The sequence below is a fragment of the Apteryx rowi genome, unplaced genomic scaffold, assembly GCF_003343035.1.
Source record: "Apteryx rowi isolate R43461 unplaced genomic scaffold, aptRow1 scaffold_284, whole genome shotgun sequence".
Taxonomy (NCBI): Eukaryota; Metazoa; Chordata; class Aves; order Apterygiformes; family Apterygidae; genus Apteryx; species Apteryx rowi.
Genome location: NW_020449241.1, coordinates 39,716 through 55,388, shown reverse-complemented (window position 1 = coordinate 55,388; position 15,673 = coordinate 39,716).

The window sequence follows — 15,673 nt, the reverse complement described above, 5'->3', positions numbered from 1 at the left end:
ACATTTGAAAAAATATATTTACTACGTGGTTAAAAAAAACACTTTTTTTAAAAATTTTTTTTGTATAGACGTATTTCAGATAATGTCACAGTAGTTTATAAACTAAGTTAAGTTGCTGAACAGGCTGTTTCTCTTTTCTTCAGTATTCCACCTAAGAAAATAAAATAGCTTTCATATTATAAAGACATTAAGTGAAAGAGCTAAGAAATCGGTGTCAGCTCTGGAGAGTCCCTTCATTACCTGCCTGATTTTGTTACATGTTACTTGTCTGCTTAAGGAGGGGGAGGTCGAGGTAACCTCTTGAGGACCCTCCCAGCTACCTTCTGTGGCCTTGTTAGGTCCTGCTTGTGCAAAATTTAACAGGATCTGGACCACTGCTATATTAGTATACTCCTTCTGTTGACTAAATATTGATGATGTCCACATAAACTAATCAGAGTTTGTAAGGTGCTTTCGTGCTGTGTATTAAAGTTCATTGAGTACTGTAAAAACAATGTTATTTTACACTGTATGTGGGTTCTGCACCTGGAATGTTCATTCACGTTTGCATATTTTTCCACGTCAATAGAGGTGGTTCAAGAAAAAATTACCCTTCTGTCTCAAGAGTAATGCAGGCCGGGAAGGGCAACATGTGACAAGGACAGTCAAAGGTACAAGCAGCTTCTGGACAAGGAATCACTAAGTAAACTAAGATTCTTCAGGTGGAAAAGAAATGACAGAAATAGTGGAGGTCTGTAAAAGATAATGGAGAGGAACAAAAAGGCTATCTAGGATCAGTTGTTTGCTGTCTCTTCTAATACAACAACCAAACAGCATCCATAAACTAATGGGTGGCAGATTTAGGTAGGAAAAAAAAGGGCAGTACTTTATATATACACTTTAGCAGTGGATGTTTTTGTTATGGATGCTAGAAACTGCTATGAATTCAACTTATACTGGGCATCAAGTACCATTAAATGCAAAGGTAGCACCTCTGACTGAGGAAGTTCCTGAACCATAAAAAGCTAGAGGATGGAAGAGTCTTCTGGGGAAGCATCGCATAATTGCTATTTCTGAATTCCACTGCTGCAGAGAGGACTAGATGGTCCTAGTTTGACCTGGTACAGCCATTCTTACATGAATAGAACAATTTGGGGAAAAAGAGATTTGGAGTCACCTTCAGCAAAGATAACAGTGGCTTAGTCTTGTCCTGCATAAGTAGGCAAGGAAAAACATGCCAAATCTTGCATTTATTTTATTAGGTTGTGTGCACATTTCTGATTTATTTAGTCCAAGCACTCTAAATGGTGTTCAGGTTAGCTTTATGCTTGTTGTAAAGGGACAGACAAGCTGGATCTGATAGAAAAAGTAGATGATATTGGACATAGCTTAAAGTCCACCAGAATAAATTCACCCTTCCAAAATCTTGATCCAGCAATTGAACATTTGAACTACCAGAATGAATTAGAGATTGAAGTAGCAATTATGGCAGTTAGTATTTTGTGTCATGTGGCTGTGAGTTTTGATGGTGCTAGACACCCCTAACAAAATAAAACATTTTGTGCAACCTCTGCCTAAAATAACAGATTTTTTGGGAGGTTCCTCTAATGCATGTTCTAATGCATGTTCTACGTGTAATGTAGAAACACCACCATTTAAATTTCATTCCTGTTAATAGTCTCAGCTGGAAACTTCTGAGACTGCCCATAAAAGTTACTGTTTCATAGCATTGTATTAGGATCTTGGTGCCTATCTCACCTTTGAAAATCCCAGGCCTGAATAACGCCACTGTAAAGCAGCTTTCACAAATAAATATGAGGCTACGAGAGTAGTTTTCTACATAGCATACTGAAATTATGTTCCTCTGTCATAGACATCTCTTCTATGGGAGAAGTGGAGAAAACTTGACACCATTCTGGGGGGACCCAGAATCTGCTCTAGAGAGTAAGTGCATACAAGTATTCTTTGAAAACACTGAGCAGTGCTCATCATTTTTAAGGAGTAGCAGTGGTCACCTCACAAACTGTTTTCAGCAGTGGAAGCCTTCACCCACGTAGGAAACGTTGGCACAGTGCTTTCATTGACCAAAGAGATTCAACCCGTATGTCCAGTGAAAAAATCTAATCACACCGGTGGACACCCTCATCAGCTTTCACCAGAGCATGCCCCTAAATTAGATGACTGACGTAGTATGTCATTAGATGACATAAAGTGACTCCATAAGTGCTGACAGAAAATGAAACACCCACTTTGAACGAACTGGCAAGAAGATAGTAAGTTGATTGTATTGTAATGTACATGCTCATAAATGACACAAATGGCTTTGGAGACTTAGATCGAGTATATAGGCTGTAATGGATGATGATATACAGTGCTTCATGTTAAATTTTACACTTGCACGGTGGTGAAGACCTGGAAAGTTTAGATGTTTCTTTTAAAATACAGTTTTGTTTTTCTAAAATCAGGTCCATATGTTTATATTCTTTTCTCAATGAGCATCCCAGGAGTTATCTGCTTTTGGGATCAGATTTTCAAAAGAACTCCAATTAGGAAACAGGTTCTGAAGTTGTTCAAACCCAGAAGTTCCCAGTTTGGCAGTTAGATTTTCTGAGAAATTTGAGATCTTTTAAAATCTGGACATTTATTTCAGCTTAAAATGAAAGCTCAGCATTTTGAAAAGTAAATCTAGTAGAACTCTGAAAAATCAAGCCATTAGATTTGATGCATTTTTAAAACTTGTATGCGAAAGAAAGCTATGAAGTAGTGATTTAGGTCATTGATTATGGAGCCAGAAGCTCCTGGGTGTAAACCTTTATCTCCAAAACACTGCTCAGCTCACTACATCTTCCAGTTTTACCACATGGAAATTTTTTTAAACATTCAGTGATGAGTCCATTCTCATCAGCATGTTTGAAGAGAAGGAATTAAAGTTGAAAAAACACTTAGCAGATGAAAGAGCTAACAACCATTTATTCATTTTTTTTCCACGAACACCTGCCATTCTTTAGAAATAAAACAGACCTCACTTAGAAGTTTAAACCTGTTAGGAAGGCATGATACCATGTTCATGATACCTCTTCATCAGATTCCTGTGATAGGTGAACGGTTGCTCTGTGTCTCAATTACAGGGTAATTAAGATGAGCAAGGATATACTGGACGACTAAGTATTTGACAATACATACTAAACCTAATCACAAGCAAACTAAAAGTACATATTTTGAAGGGAAGAATTGATTTATGCAAATTTTCCAAAAGTAACTCTAATGATTAGAAGTATAAATAAATACTTCAATTATTTATTCATAATCATTCTAATGAATACTTCCTACCTTTGTTCAGAAGACCTACATAAAGTTTGGCTTACCATTCCTCTTTCCAGAAATGTGTGAGAGGAGCCGAGTGAGTTACACTAACTGACAGTGTTATGGTGTGGAATCATTCATTAAGGCAGGCTATGCATGTTTGTCAATTATTAACTTAGTTGCCCAATGTCAAGGTTCTGTTAGATTTTCTAAATTACGGTTACGAAAGAAACCTTTTCTTCAAACAAAGCAAGTCTGTTAAAAGAATAGAGGACTTTCGGGGAAAAAACAACACTCCTCCCTTTCCAAAGAACCTAAATAAATCTCCTCCCTCAAAAAGATGTTTAATGTAATTGAAAAGATCCTTGAATCTAATAAAAATATCACATTGTTATTTTCAAATATTAACTTGATCAAGGGCGAGCTACAGGTATTTTGATCGCCTGATATAGTAGCAGCCTATCAATTGTGTAGACAAGCGGTTAACTGAAGTACTGTTGTGAAATAGGTATAAAACTTGCCAGACACTTGTGATACCATGGCATTGCATAACTGCAGAATTAGGTTGAGTAACACGCAACATTGTCCAGCTAATCACATGAAGTGTAGAATTTAAGCAGAAGACCTAATAGTCCAAAACAGTATTAATTGATGGGCATATATACTTCATGAAGTATTTATTCTTTGTCATGATATATGTTCCTTAAGAAAAGCTTGATTTCTGTAAAGATGTTTTCCAATTTAATATAGCAAAATTAGTAAGGAAACTTGTTAAAGGGTTGATTTTATGCAGTGTTGACCATCCTGACCTTGATTCAGCAATGCACTGAAGCACACGCCTAATTTTCAGCCCTCAAATAAACACATGAACTCTTATGGAGGAGTGGAGGGGGAGTCAGTAATATTAGAACAGAACAAAAATAATGCCCCTGCTGTTCCTATTAAAGCACTGATATGCTAAACAAAGCACTTTCCAAAGACTAGCAACCGGATGGAATTTGTAGCATAAACAATGTTCCTTGTTTGTCATCAGTCCCTAGGGAACCTTCTTCTCTTTGTTACTGAGAAATTGGCGACAAATTCAATACTGTATGTGACTTCCTGTGTTGGATATTCATGCATACTCATATGCCAATGCACTTTATCTATCTATCTATATATGTATATCTGTCATTTATTATTTATCCAAATATGTATACAAATCTACAGTATGATTTAATTACTTATAAAAGATGCCAGACTAGCAGATGTAGAAGCTGGAGCCATTTCTTTATCCAGAGAAGTGACACAGCATTAGCAGTGGCTGCTTCCCCATGCTCTTCTAAAAGGCTTCACCCTTGCTAGACTCCCCAAGAATCTGAACATAAGTCATTCTCTCCTACCTCTTCCCACCTATTCTGCTCACCCTGTTAAATTTAAGTCTGCTAACAAACTTGTCAGTTATTACTAGTAATGACTGTGATTCTTAGACATGAGTGTTTATCTACTGGAAAATCGGTTTGAACACATTAAACATATTTTACTTAGGTCACTTTGATTACTACTAAGTCAAAAAAGGATTTGAACTGGTTTTAACGTAAAGGTGAAACCCCCATAGCAAAATAATAGCAAAAAATTATAGACTTTCTGTAAAGATTAAATGAACCTGAAAGACTTCCTTTTACTTGCCAGGGGCTATATGTATTGTGCTTTGTCTCTTTTGTAATCACATATGCCTTTAACTAACAGACAAGCTAGGCTTGGAAACAGTATGCTAAAGTCTGCATTGTTTCAATAAACAGGGTTTTTTTTAATGCCATTCTCAACCTCTTACTGCTCATTGTGGACACGAAGTCAACCATGAGGCAGCAATGTGCCCTTGTGGCCAAGAAGGCCAATGGTATCCTGGGCTGCATCAGGAAGAGTGTTGCCAGCAGGTCGAGGGAGGTGATTCTCCCCGTCTGCTCAGCCCTGGTGAGGCCACATCTGGAGTACTGCGTCCAGTTCTGGGCTCCCCAGTACAAGAGGGATGTGGCACTACTGGAGCAAGTCCAGCGGAGGGCTACGAAGATGATTAGGGGACTGGAGCATCTCTCTTATGAGGAAAGGCTGAGAGAGCTGGGCCTGTTCAGCCTGGAGAAGAGAAGGCTGAGAGGGGATCTTATCAACGTGTACAAGTATCTGAAGGGAGGGTGTCRAGAGGATGGRGCCAGACTCTTTTCAGTGGTGCCCAGCGACAGGACGCGAGGCAACGGGCACAAACTGAAACACAGACAGTTCCATGTGAACATGAGGAAAAACTTCTTCACTGTGAGGGTGACAGAGCCCTGGAGCAGGTTGCCCCGAGAGGTGGTGGAGTCTCCTTCTCTGGAGATATTCAAAACCCGCCTGGACGCGATCCCGTGCAACGTGCTCTAGGTGACCCTGCTTGAGCAGGGGCGTTGGACTAGATAGTCTCCAGAGGTCCCTTCCAACCTCAACCATTCTATGATTCTGTGATTTACCATTACAGTTCAAAGCATATCTTCCCCAAGGGCAGAGCTAGATGCTGGACAGCAGAGATTCTGCAGTCTTGTCACATTTTCACTCAGTAACCCACCTTTAACGGGGAAACAGAGACTTTATTAGACTTAATTCACTGAATTTGACGATACCTGTTACTAAACTGTTACTAAAGACTGTTAAATACTAGCAAACTTCCTTTTACACAGCTTCAGAATATTTGGTGATGCAGATTGTGGGCACAAGAAAATCTCTTAAATTTGTGTGCATATTTACAGTAAATCAGAAAAACATGATTGCCATAACAAGCTGGGTGGCCAACCATTCCTATTGTTTGTCTCATTAACTTGTTGGTTCCCAGCACGTGCATGGAAACTGCACTCTTGGACGCATTTTGTCTAATTGTAGTTTGGTCCTTTTCTCGTGTTAGATCTTTTGTTGAGGCCTTAAAGCACAGCTACAATACAAGTAATAATTTTACCGATAATAAGGTTGTCATTTTGGCTTTGGAGTTTGAGCCTGTTCAAACACTTACATGCCTGAGTTATTTTGTGTAGTTGAATAGGCCCATCAAAGCCAACAGGTGTGTTCATGCCAACTGTTTGTGTTATTGCATTATTAATTTGCAATTTTCCACATAAAGTTTCTTATTCTACTCCATAAAAGCCTACCTAACTGAAAACTGGGACTTAGAAGTATAAAGTTGTGAAATAACACTCCCTGGCAGTGCGTTGGACCAGGGCCTGCATAATGGCATTTGACACAAACCAAGGGGTTTTATGCCTGAGGTAGAGTTTCTCATTAAAGTCTTCTCAGTGTGTCCCAGATGTGACCTAATTCCATTCTGGAAAATAAGAGTGGTGAATGCTGACTGCTGTATATGCAGGCAGGCTTTACAGTATTGTGCGAAAAATGAACATCTAAGCTATCAGAACAGCCATTAACCTGGTTCCCAGGAAGAGCAAAACATGACAGGCCAGCTGTCTAGTGAAGTACGTGAAGAAAGCAAGAGAGGAATCTGTTTAAGTGGAAACATAAGTGAACTGCTAGTAAAATCAGGTAATCGTAGCTTTTATCATAAAAAAAATGAACCAAATGCAAAATATAAGTTTGTTAGAAATGCCAATAAAAATAATTGTAGCCTCTCTGGCACTGCTTAGAGAGAACAATCTGTTAAAAAGAGGCTCCACCCACCTGTTGTATGAGTTGGCTTTCACTCTTTGGAACATGCTATATGAAGGGAACCTTAAAATATGGATGAAAATGTGTTCAGAATGCTTGGGCAAATTGCAGCTTTTTTTTTCAAAAAAAGAAAAATGACATTTGGATAAAAAATAATGAAATTTGAACTTGATTTTGAGAGATACATGCTAACTTGCTTTATTCAATATGTAACTGTTTTAGTGTGTAAATGAGTAAATACAGAACAACTCATCTTGTGCTTTACATACCTATAGCTATCCCTCTCTCTCTTTAGCCATTGTTGGGTTTTGGACATTTCCATGTTATTTATTAGTAAGTGACAGCTGTGACATGTTCACCTAGCATTTCTATTTTTGAACACACACTTTTCTTCTTCAGTTAGAGATTACTATTTGAATAGTCCATTTTGAAACACATTTTAGTGATTTTCAAAACCAACTCTTAGGTAACAAAGGCAATTCTTTAATAACTTCTGTTGATTTCCAACTTACCAATAATGGAAATGAACAACTTATTAATATTTTATTCAGTGAATCTTGTATACTGATGACAATTTTTCTGAATAACAAGATGATGTTCTGTTGTTTCAAAACAACAGAACATGTTGTTTTGAAAATGATTTTGTCTTTAGAGGGATTAGAGATATTACCATTAGCTTTGGTGTGCAAGACTGCACACCAGTACCCTGGCAGAGAATCAATCTAAAGGGATTAATTCTTTTTGGAAATTAAGTTTGTGATTTTCATGATCCTGAAAAAGCATACTCCTGAGTATACTCATGGTTTAACCCTGGACTGTAGTGAAAACTGGAAGTATTCAGTACAAGATACTAAATATGTGCAAAGATGTTGTCAGAATCAGAATCTACAAACCAAATGGTCTTCTTGGGACATAAAATCGCCTGGACGCGATCCTGTGCAATGTGCTCTAGGTGACCCTGCTTGAGCAGGGGGGTTGAACTAGACAATCTCCAGAGGTCCCTTCCAACCTCTACCATTCTGTGATTCTGTGAAAAACACCTGTCAAACATTCTTTAGTCCCATGAAGTCACAGCATTACACTACCTTTCCAATGTACCTGTGGAAACAGGATTTGAAACAGGAATGTGGATTTGTTTATGGCAAATATGTCTCTGTCATACTTCATATCCCAGTACAGAACTTCTTGTCACTGGAACAAACTGAAGTTGTATCTGAGAATTTTAATACATATGAACTTGAAAAGCCAGGTACTGCTGCCAGGACAGTGCAAACAGTTCCATGAGGTCAACTAATGTCAGCCAAGACCATTTTCACTTGTGACCTTGCTCACTGAAAAAAAGATAGAGTATCAAAATAGAAATACAGATATCTGTGAGATAGTAAACAAAAAGCCAGAAATAGAAAGGCATAGATACGAGATTGACAAATGTTAAGGAAACAGCTGAGGCCGAGAGGGCAGGCTAGGAAGGAAGGTTACAGAGAAAAAGTGAGGTCATACTGGAAAGTAAAGATAGTAGACATGTAATATTTTCTCCTGCTAAAGTCACTGTTCGTAGGTGTCCCTGGTCTGAAATGCGTTAGTGAGATAATCCAGGTAGATCATTCCTAAAGAAGATAATCAGTTATTCTCCTGGAGTCAAAAAGTGCAATTACAAAGATCTGGTCACAATATTTTTTATAAATGTAGTTAGTTAGTTTTCTACCTCTGACTTATTTTCTTCCCTCTATTGCTTTTTAAGAAATTTAATGGGCTATCAGGACTTTTGACTCCGTGACATTATTCCATCTTTTCTCGGGCTCGCTGGAAAGGGAATTGTAGTATACTAAAACAGAGATAATCCATCATTCTCTGCACTCATGTTTTCCAGTTAGTTAAGGAGTGACCAGATAAGATAATTCTAATACAGGTCTGTCTTGTCTTCTTTTTTTTGGCCCTGCAAGTGATTTCCTTTCCTTGGGAGAATTTAGAGACAGTGGACTGGCCAGAGGCACTCATAAAAGAAGACACATTTCTGCAGACTGCTCTGAAGAGTGGCTCTGAAGAGTACTGAAGCAAATAACTTCAGAATTGCTTAAATCAAGTCCAAGCTGCCTCTCTGTCCCATTCAGCTCCCTTCCTCTTCTCTTCTTTCCCTGATAAAAGATATAAACTGGCCAGTGGGACCTGGGACTCCACCTGGTTTTGCTTATTTGCTTTATGCATGAGATATTACCAATATATTCCTACTTCTCACTTTAATATTCATTGTAATAAAACATGATCTGCATAGCTCATATTGGCAAGCTTGTTACGAATGTAACATCTGTTTCAGTTTAGCAATACCTACTTCCCTGATGTATGATAAACTTTAATTAATATTTGTAAGGGTACTTACAATTTTTTTCTGTAACTTTTCTTGTGTTATTATTCTACGGAAAAGGTGGAGATGCATTTGTATTCTATATACACACTCACTATATGATATGTGCTATAATAACTCTAACTGATATTCTGTAACCTAGGACCCCAGAAATGGCTGCAGACAAAACTGAATTCATTCTGAAGACAGACTAGAAATGCCTTCATAGTTCTAATGGTATGACTTACTATTTCTTACCACCATAAGTCTATGGGGGTCAAAGAGAATTTTCATTGTGTTAAGATGTCCTAAGAAAGGTATAAAGAAGAGCATAAATGGCTCAAGTATTGCAGGAATCCCACTAGCTTAAACATTCATCTATTAAAAACAAGAGTTTTAATAGTTGAATGACTTCCAAGAAGGGCCTCAAGGGATGAAAGTGTTTCTATCAAATCTGAAAATGTTTGGAAGATGCTTATTCCATGTGAAAATATTTTCACCTTTCAGAAAAGCTTGAATATGAGATTCATTTGATGAATATACTCTCATACARTGTATTTTCGGAATTGTTATAAAATACCTAGAATTCCTACTATTTGATGACAAATGCATTATAATGAATTTCATCTCCTATAAGCCAAAATATTTCAGAACGTTTTACAAAATAGACACTTCAGTTACATAGTAACAGATTTTACATTCCTAAATGCAACAGCTCCTATTTCCCTAAGGGCAAGTTCTCCTTGAATATTGACCAACTTCCCATACCCTGCACAATGCTCAAACTCGTCTCCTCTATTTCACTCAGACTCTAGACCAGTACCTGCTTTTTGCTGTGGACTGGAAAAAAACTAACCATGAAGGAGTCTTACTCTATTCCATCTAGTGAAGACACAGACCTCTAGAACACTGCAAAGTTTCCCAGTTAGAATCCCCTGTGCTAACCCAAATCTTGGTTTGTACATGAAAGAAATGTGACTGCATAGCATAGATTTGCAAAGCTGCAGGTCCAACTCCAAAGTAAATGTTTCATGCCTTTCATCGTGTCAGCAGAGGCCTGTTTTGTCATAGCGTTAATCATACTTTGAGAGTGCCTTAGCCTTGCAGACYTCCCCTTCATTCAGATTGTACAAACCACAGTCAAATGATATTCTAGGGAATGAACCTATAAGAGACTTTTGTTGTGAAAACGCTGGTGCTTTTAAAACAAAATGTGGCTTGACATTTTAGAAAAAGTTAATGTCACTGCTAATGAGAAAGCAACCGTGGTCTGCTGGTTAGTCTGCTTGGGAAACTGGTTCTGTTCTATGTTTTGCTTGTTTTCCTATGTGGTTTTAGAAAATCATAGGGGTATATGTACATTGCAATTTTAGCCCCTATTTCCCTAGTAAACACCTTACATTCAAAAACTTGAAGCATATATGTTTATTTGGTCTTTGGATCTATGCAGATTTGCACAGCTGGGGGAGTATGGACTAAGCTTGAGCTGGTTTCAGGCTATGTGCTATTCATTCTGCAGGAAGATCTAGGCAAGGTAATTTCATTTGACCCACATTCTCCCATAGTTGACGTGGCAAGTATTGTAGGGCATCTTCAAAGAAAAAACAGTGGGATCTTCTTCAAATGCATTAGACAAATTGACACAGTAGCATAGTAGTCAGTCATACTGGGTAACTGCAATATAGACATACCCTTTATCTCCCTACTTTCCCCTGTGTAAAACAGCAATGATAGTACTTCCCTCACCAAAAACGATGCAAGGGTATAGACGTGAAGGACTGTGAAATGGTCAGCTATTCCAGTGCTATTTCAGACATCGGGACTGTCTTTTTACTGTTTCTGTTTTTTCTTTCTCCTTTAATCTCCTCAAGCTGTTTTTCTCAGATAGAAATAAGGAAGCCCAACTCATGTGACCAAACAGCTCCTTCTCAGATCATGGTAAGGTTTTCTCTGTACCTCAACCATTTCCTGCTCTTTGTAAATTTTCCAACTAGCTGTCAGGCCTAGAGGGTACAGCAGTTATCACAAGACTGGTTTGTATTGCCAGTGCTGAGGGTCAGTGACCTGCAGTTTTTAGAACCCTGTTCTGTCTCTTGTGCAATCACAAAACATACACCTGTGTGGGACCAGTAAGAGACTGATAAAGATTTTCAGTCAGTCAAATAATGTGAGTTCACACTGCAATGATGATAGGGTTTTTCTTCACATTTTAAGTGTTCAGTTATGCAGAATAACATTTATTTGTTTGTAAGAACTTCTAAATAGGCCACGTTTTGGAAATAAACAGCCAAGACCTTTTCAATAAAATATAAAAACTTCCAATATAGGTAGAACTTGATTCAAAAGGAAGTTGGAATATATAAGACAAGAGAATGTAAAAGATCATGAAAGGACCTAAAAGGATATGTCTTTAATAATTTACTACATGAATTTTGGTAATTGATGAATTTCTAGTTTCTGCATCTGAAAAATGTAGATATACTTCAGCCCCACAGAACATCATGAGGCTTAGTTGATGCTGCTAAAGCTTTTGAAAGATGCTAGGAAAGTGCAGACTTTCATAATTCATATCAATCAAGCTACTAAATATGACAGAAAAGCTGAGGATCATTTTTCATCTTGTACATTCTAGCAGGGAGAAATGTGCAAGTTACGTAACTGACCACCAAGTGTCACTGTTGGTATTTTTACATTCTTATTTCTTTGTTCCTAAGCGTGTAAAAAAATCCTCATAGATGTAGTCCTGTATATGAGGATTTTCCAACAAGAATAAGAATATWTCTAAACTACAGGAGACATGTATATCTACCCCACAGGCTAGGGGCAAACTGAAGTGCCTGAGTACATGGCTTTCTTTAGCAAGGCACCAAGAAGTAATGTCTAAACTAAATATTGCTCATATTATTGGATATAATAATGTAGATCCCATTGAAAATCAAATGATGCATAGATAAAATTCCTAAATCCAAGTTTTTGTTAGGAAAGGTAGACATTCCTCACTGAGAGAATGTCAGATACTTTGTCAAGAAGGCAAAGGACACATTATCAAAATGAGTGAATATAGTTTAAATAAGTTCCTACTACTAGAACTAATTTAGCCTGACTTAAAATGTAGTAACAGCAGACATTAGACATCACAAGACTGAACCACAGTCCTGGTCTGAGGTGCCAAGCTATTCTTTCCTGTTTCTGCAGTGTTAACGTAGGTCATAGTCCTTATCTTGATTGGCACAAAAATAGAATTTGCTGACAGGCATTCATGTGAGCTGCAGCTCATGAAGAGATTTCCAACTAGGTTTAAAAAATAAAACCAAATGAACTGCCATACCTATATAAYGTACATAACTTCCCTTTGCCACTACCTCCTTTACCCCACAGCTGAACTCTTAAACTCAGCTTGCCAGTTCTGTGGTGTTCCTGATGTGTCCACATGTAGCTGCAGCTTGAAAGATGCAGAATAGCTACATAGGTTGCTATATGTATTTGTAATGTAGTTCTCTGTAGAATTCAGGTGTCATAAGTGCAATGTTCCTTAGAAAGATCCTTCTGTGTGCTAATACTGGTTTATCTTGGTGAGCACTTCATCATTCAGAGTTAGTCATCTGAAGTGGATCCAATAGCCAGGAGTGCACCGGTGAGCCAGTCCCCTCTGACATAATCCCAGATCACCAAACCYGTACAGTCTGCCTTTCAAATTAGTCCCTGTCCTACAGATAGCCAATCTATCATCCATACCATCTCTTCAGCATAGCCATGCCTTATACGTAGACATATCTGGATAGTTTTGAAAAAGTAGCAACCCTTAAACAGGCATATTAGATCTTGGCTGGTTCTGATTAACCTCAACCCTTCCCTTCTGTCTGTACTGAAAACCCTCTGTGGTAAAAGTACTTCTCCACAGTGTTTTTTGCATCTATGAAAAAGGATGACCCCACTGAAACAGAATATGCTGTCAGGGCCCTTAGTGCACTAATAGGCCTTCATGGCCTCCCCTGGGGCCTCCACCCACCTCCTCTGCCCAGGGGCCCAGGAGCTCCATTTAAGCTCTGCCCTGGGCCCTTATTCCCTGCTTGAGCTCTGTTGTAGGCATGCAGGGCTGTTGCTGTGGTCCCCACTGATSTGGACCCTGACCTGTGGGCTGACTTCCAAGCTTGGCCTCAGACCTGCCTTGTCACTGCGGACCTACCTGGAGATCACTGGGCTGTGTCTGGCCCTGGTTACCCTCACCACACCTGCTCCTGACCCGTGGATTGACTTCCTGGCTTGACCTTGGACSTGCCTCGTCACCATGAACTTGCCTGATGATCTGGACTCCTGGTGGAACCTTGCTGCCATCTCTGGGCAACCCTGCTCCCTTGCTTGGTTACTGGGGGACCAGGCCCTGGCTGGTGAGGTCCCTGCCCTGCTGGCTGTGATACTGCTCTTGGCTCCCTGTCCCTTAGGGAGCAGCTGGCCTTCACTGTTCCCTGGCATATGGAGCATAAACACAGGACAGAGGAGTTGCCTGTAAAAACATCAGACCTGAGAGGATAAAGAAAGCAAGGGTGTGAGGAGTTGAATCTGTAAAGAAAGAGCATGTGAAATCAAGAAGCAGAATTCAAGAATTATGTGCTTCTAGGAAGCAAGCAGAAGGAAACTGATGAGCCAAGGTGAGTAGGAAATGACAGATGCTAGGACATGATACATCCTGAGAAGGGAAAGGACATAGAATGAAAGAAAGAATAGTGAGCAAATGAAGAGGGTGTAAAGGAGAAGCTAACTCAACAAAAGCTAGTAAAAATTATAGAAGAGAACAAATATTTGAAAGTGACCATGTTCAACAGTACAAATCTTAGCATAGAATCCTGGGGGATGTTAGTGTAAAAAACCTTTTTATTCCCTACTGTATTTTTAATGAGGATTTCTTCTGTGACAACCAAATCTCTTTAAGAAACTTTGAAGGGAAATGGTCAAAAGCTTTCCAGAAATTCAAGTCCACTCTCCAGACTTCTGAAGTCTGGACAGCACTATAAAGGGAAATATCCATGTAAACACTGTCTGATTCATGCAGCAAGGTCTTAATCTGTGTGAGTCAAAGTAAAATCAGTAACAGAATTAAAGCATGTACCTTAAGAAATAGAATAGCCAAAAAAGAAGAGTATATGATGTCTGTAATAGCTGTTATTCAAGTTGCTTAGTCCATCCTTAGGATATTTCACTAAAGTGTTAATGCAGTCCTAGCCATTCCACTAATGACAAGCAATATAAGAATCTTCATAAAAATGTAACAGAATCAGCTAACAAAAAATAAAAGATGCTGTTGGAGAAAAAAGTTACTAAGGTTCCTGTGCTGAAGCAGTTGAAGACCAAAGTAACCACATCTTCTTACTGTAAGGTACTTACACTGAATGAGGGGGCTTTTCCAGACTTCCTTTTCTCTGAAGCTTCTGATGTAGTTTATTACAAGACAAGATTCTGAATCGGGCATATGCAAGACCTGATCGAGTACGACAGTTCCGCCTGTGAAACAAATACAGTGAAGGAAAGCAAGTGAGATTTCTACTTTGTTTCCTCAAACAAAAGTGCTCCTACATTTCAGTTATCTAGCAGTGCAAAATACAAAAGGAGTGCGTGCCGTATCTACCCGGTGGCGTCTGACATCCTGTGCAGGCAGTCATTACACAGCCCCATGTGGCGACTTGGCCGCGTGCCCACATACTGCCAGGTGCATGAAAGGGACTGGTCCCAGGGGAGCAGCTCAATAGCGCTCCGTGAGCTGTCCCACTCGCTGTGGGATAACGAGCGAGTAGATTGCTACCCTTGAGACACCACCATCTGATGGGTTTTGAGTAGTACTAACAGCAGCCTCTGAGGCTGAGGAAAATAAGAGAGACAATGACAATCCAAAAYGAGAAAGAGGTAAGAGCTCCACAGCCTTTTTGTGCTGCTGGACGGGGAGGTGTACTGCCCTACCTTCTGGCACAAGGTCAAAACAGCTTCCAGTCAGGCTGCTGCTTAAGCACTCACCGACCTTTGCCTCCCCGAGAGAAGGAGCTCTAAGAGCTTCCCTCGTATTTTTGCCCCATTCAACTATGGTATTTTTGCAGAAACACTGCATTTTGTGTTCCACTCTGAAAGTGACAGTGGTGGCCAGCACAAACGCGCTGACCTACCTAAACCTTAACTGCAGGTACRTCTGCAGCGTGCCGGTCCCCCTCCACGGCCGTGAGGGGAAAGCGGCGGCCTCGCCTCAGGGCCGGGCAGGAGGAAGGGGCCGGCGCCATGTTGGGACCGGGGAGCACCTGCTGCGGGGACCGAGCGGCGGCGGAGGGAAGCGGGGCACGGTCCCGGTGACGCCAGGGGCCGCGCTTTCGTCGAGGGGTGGGTGAAACGCTCCCCTCCCCGGCC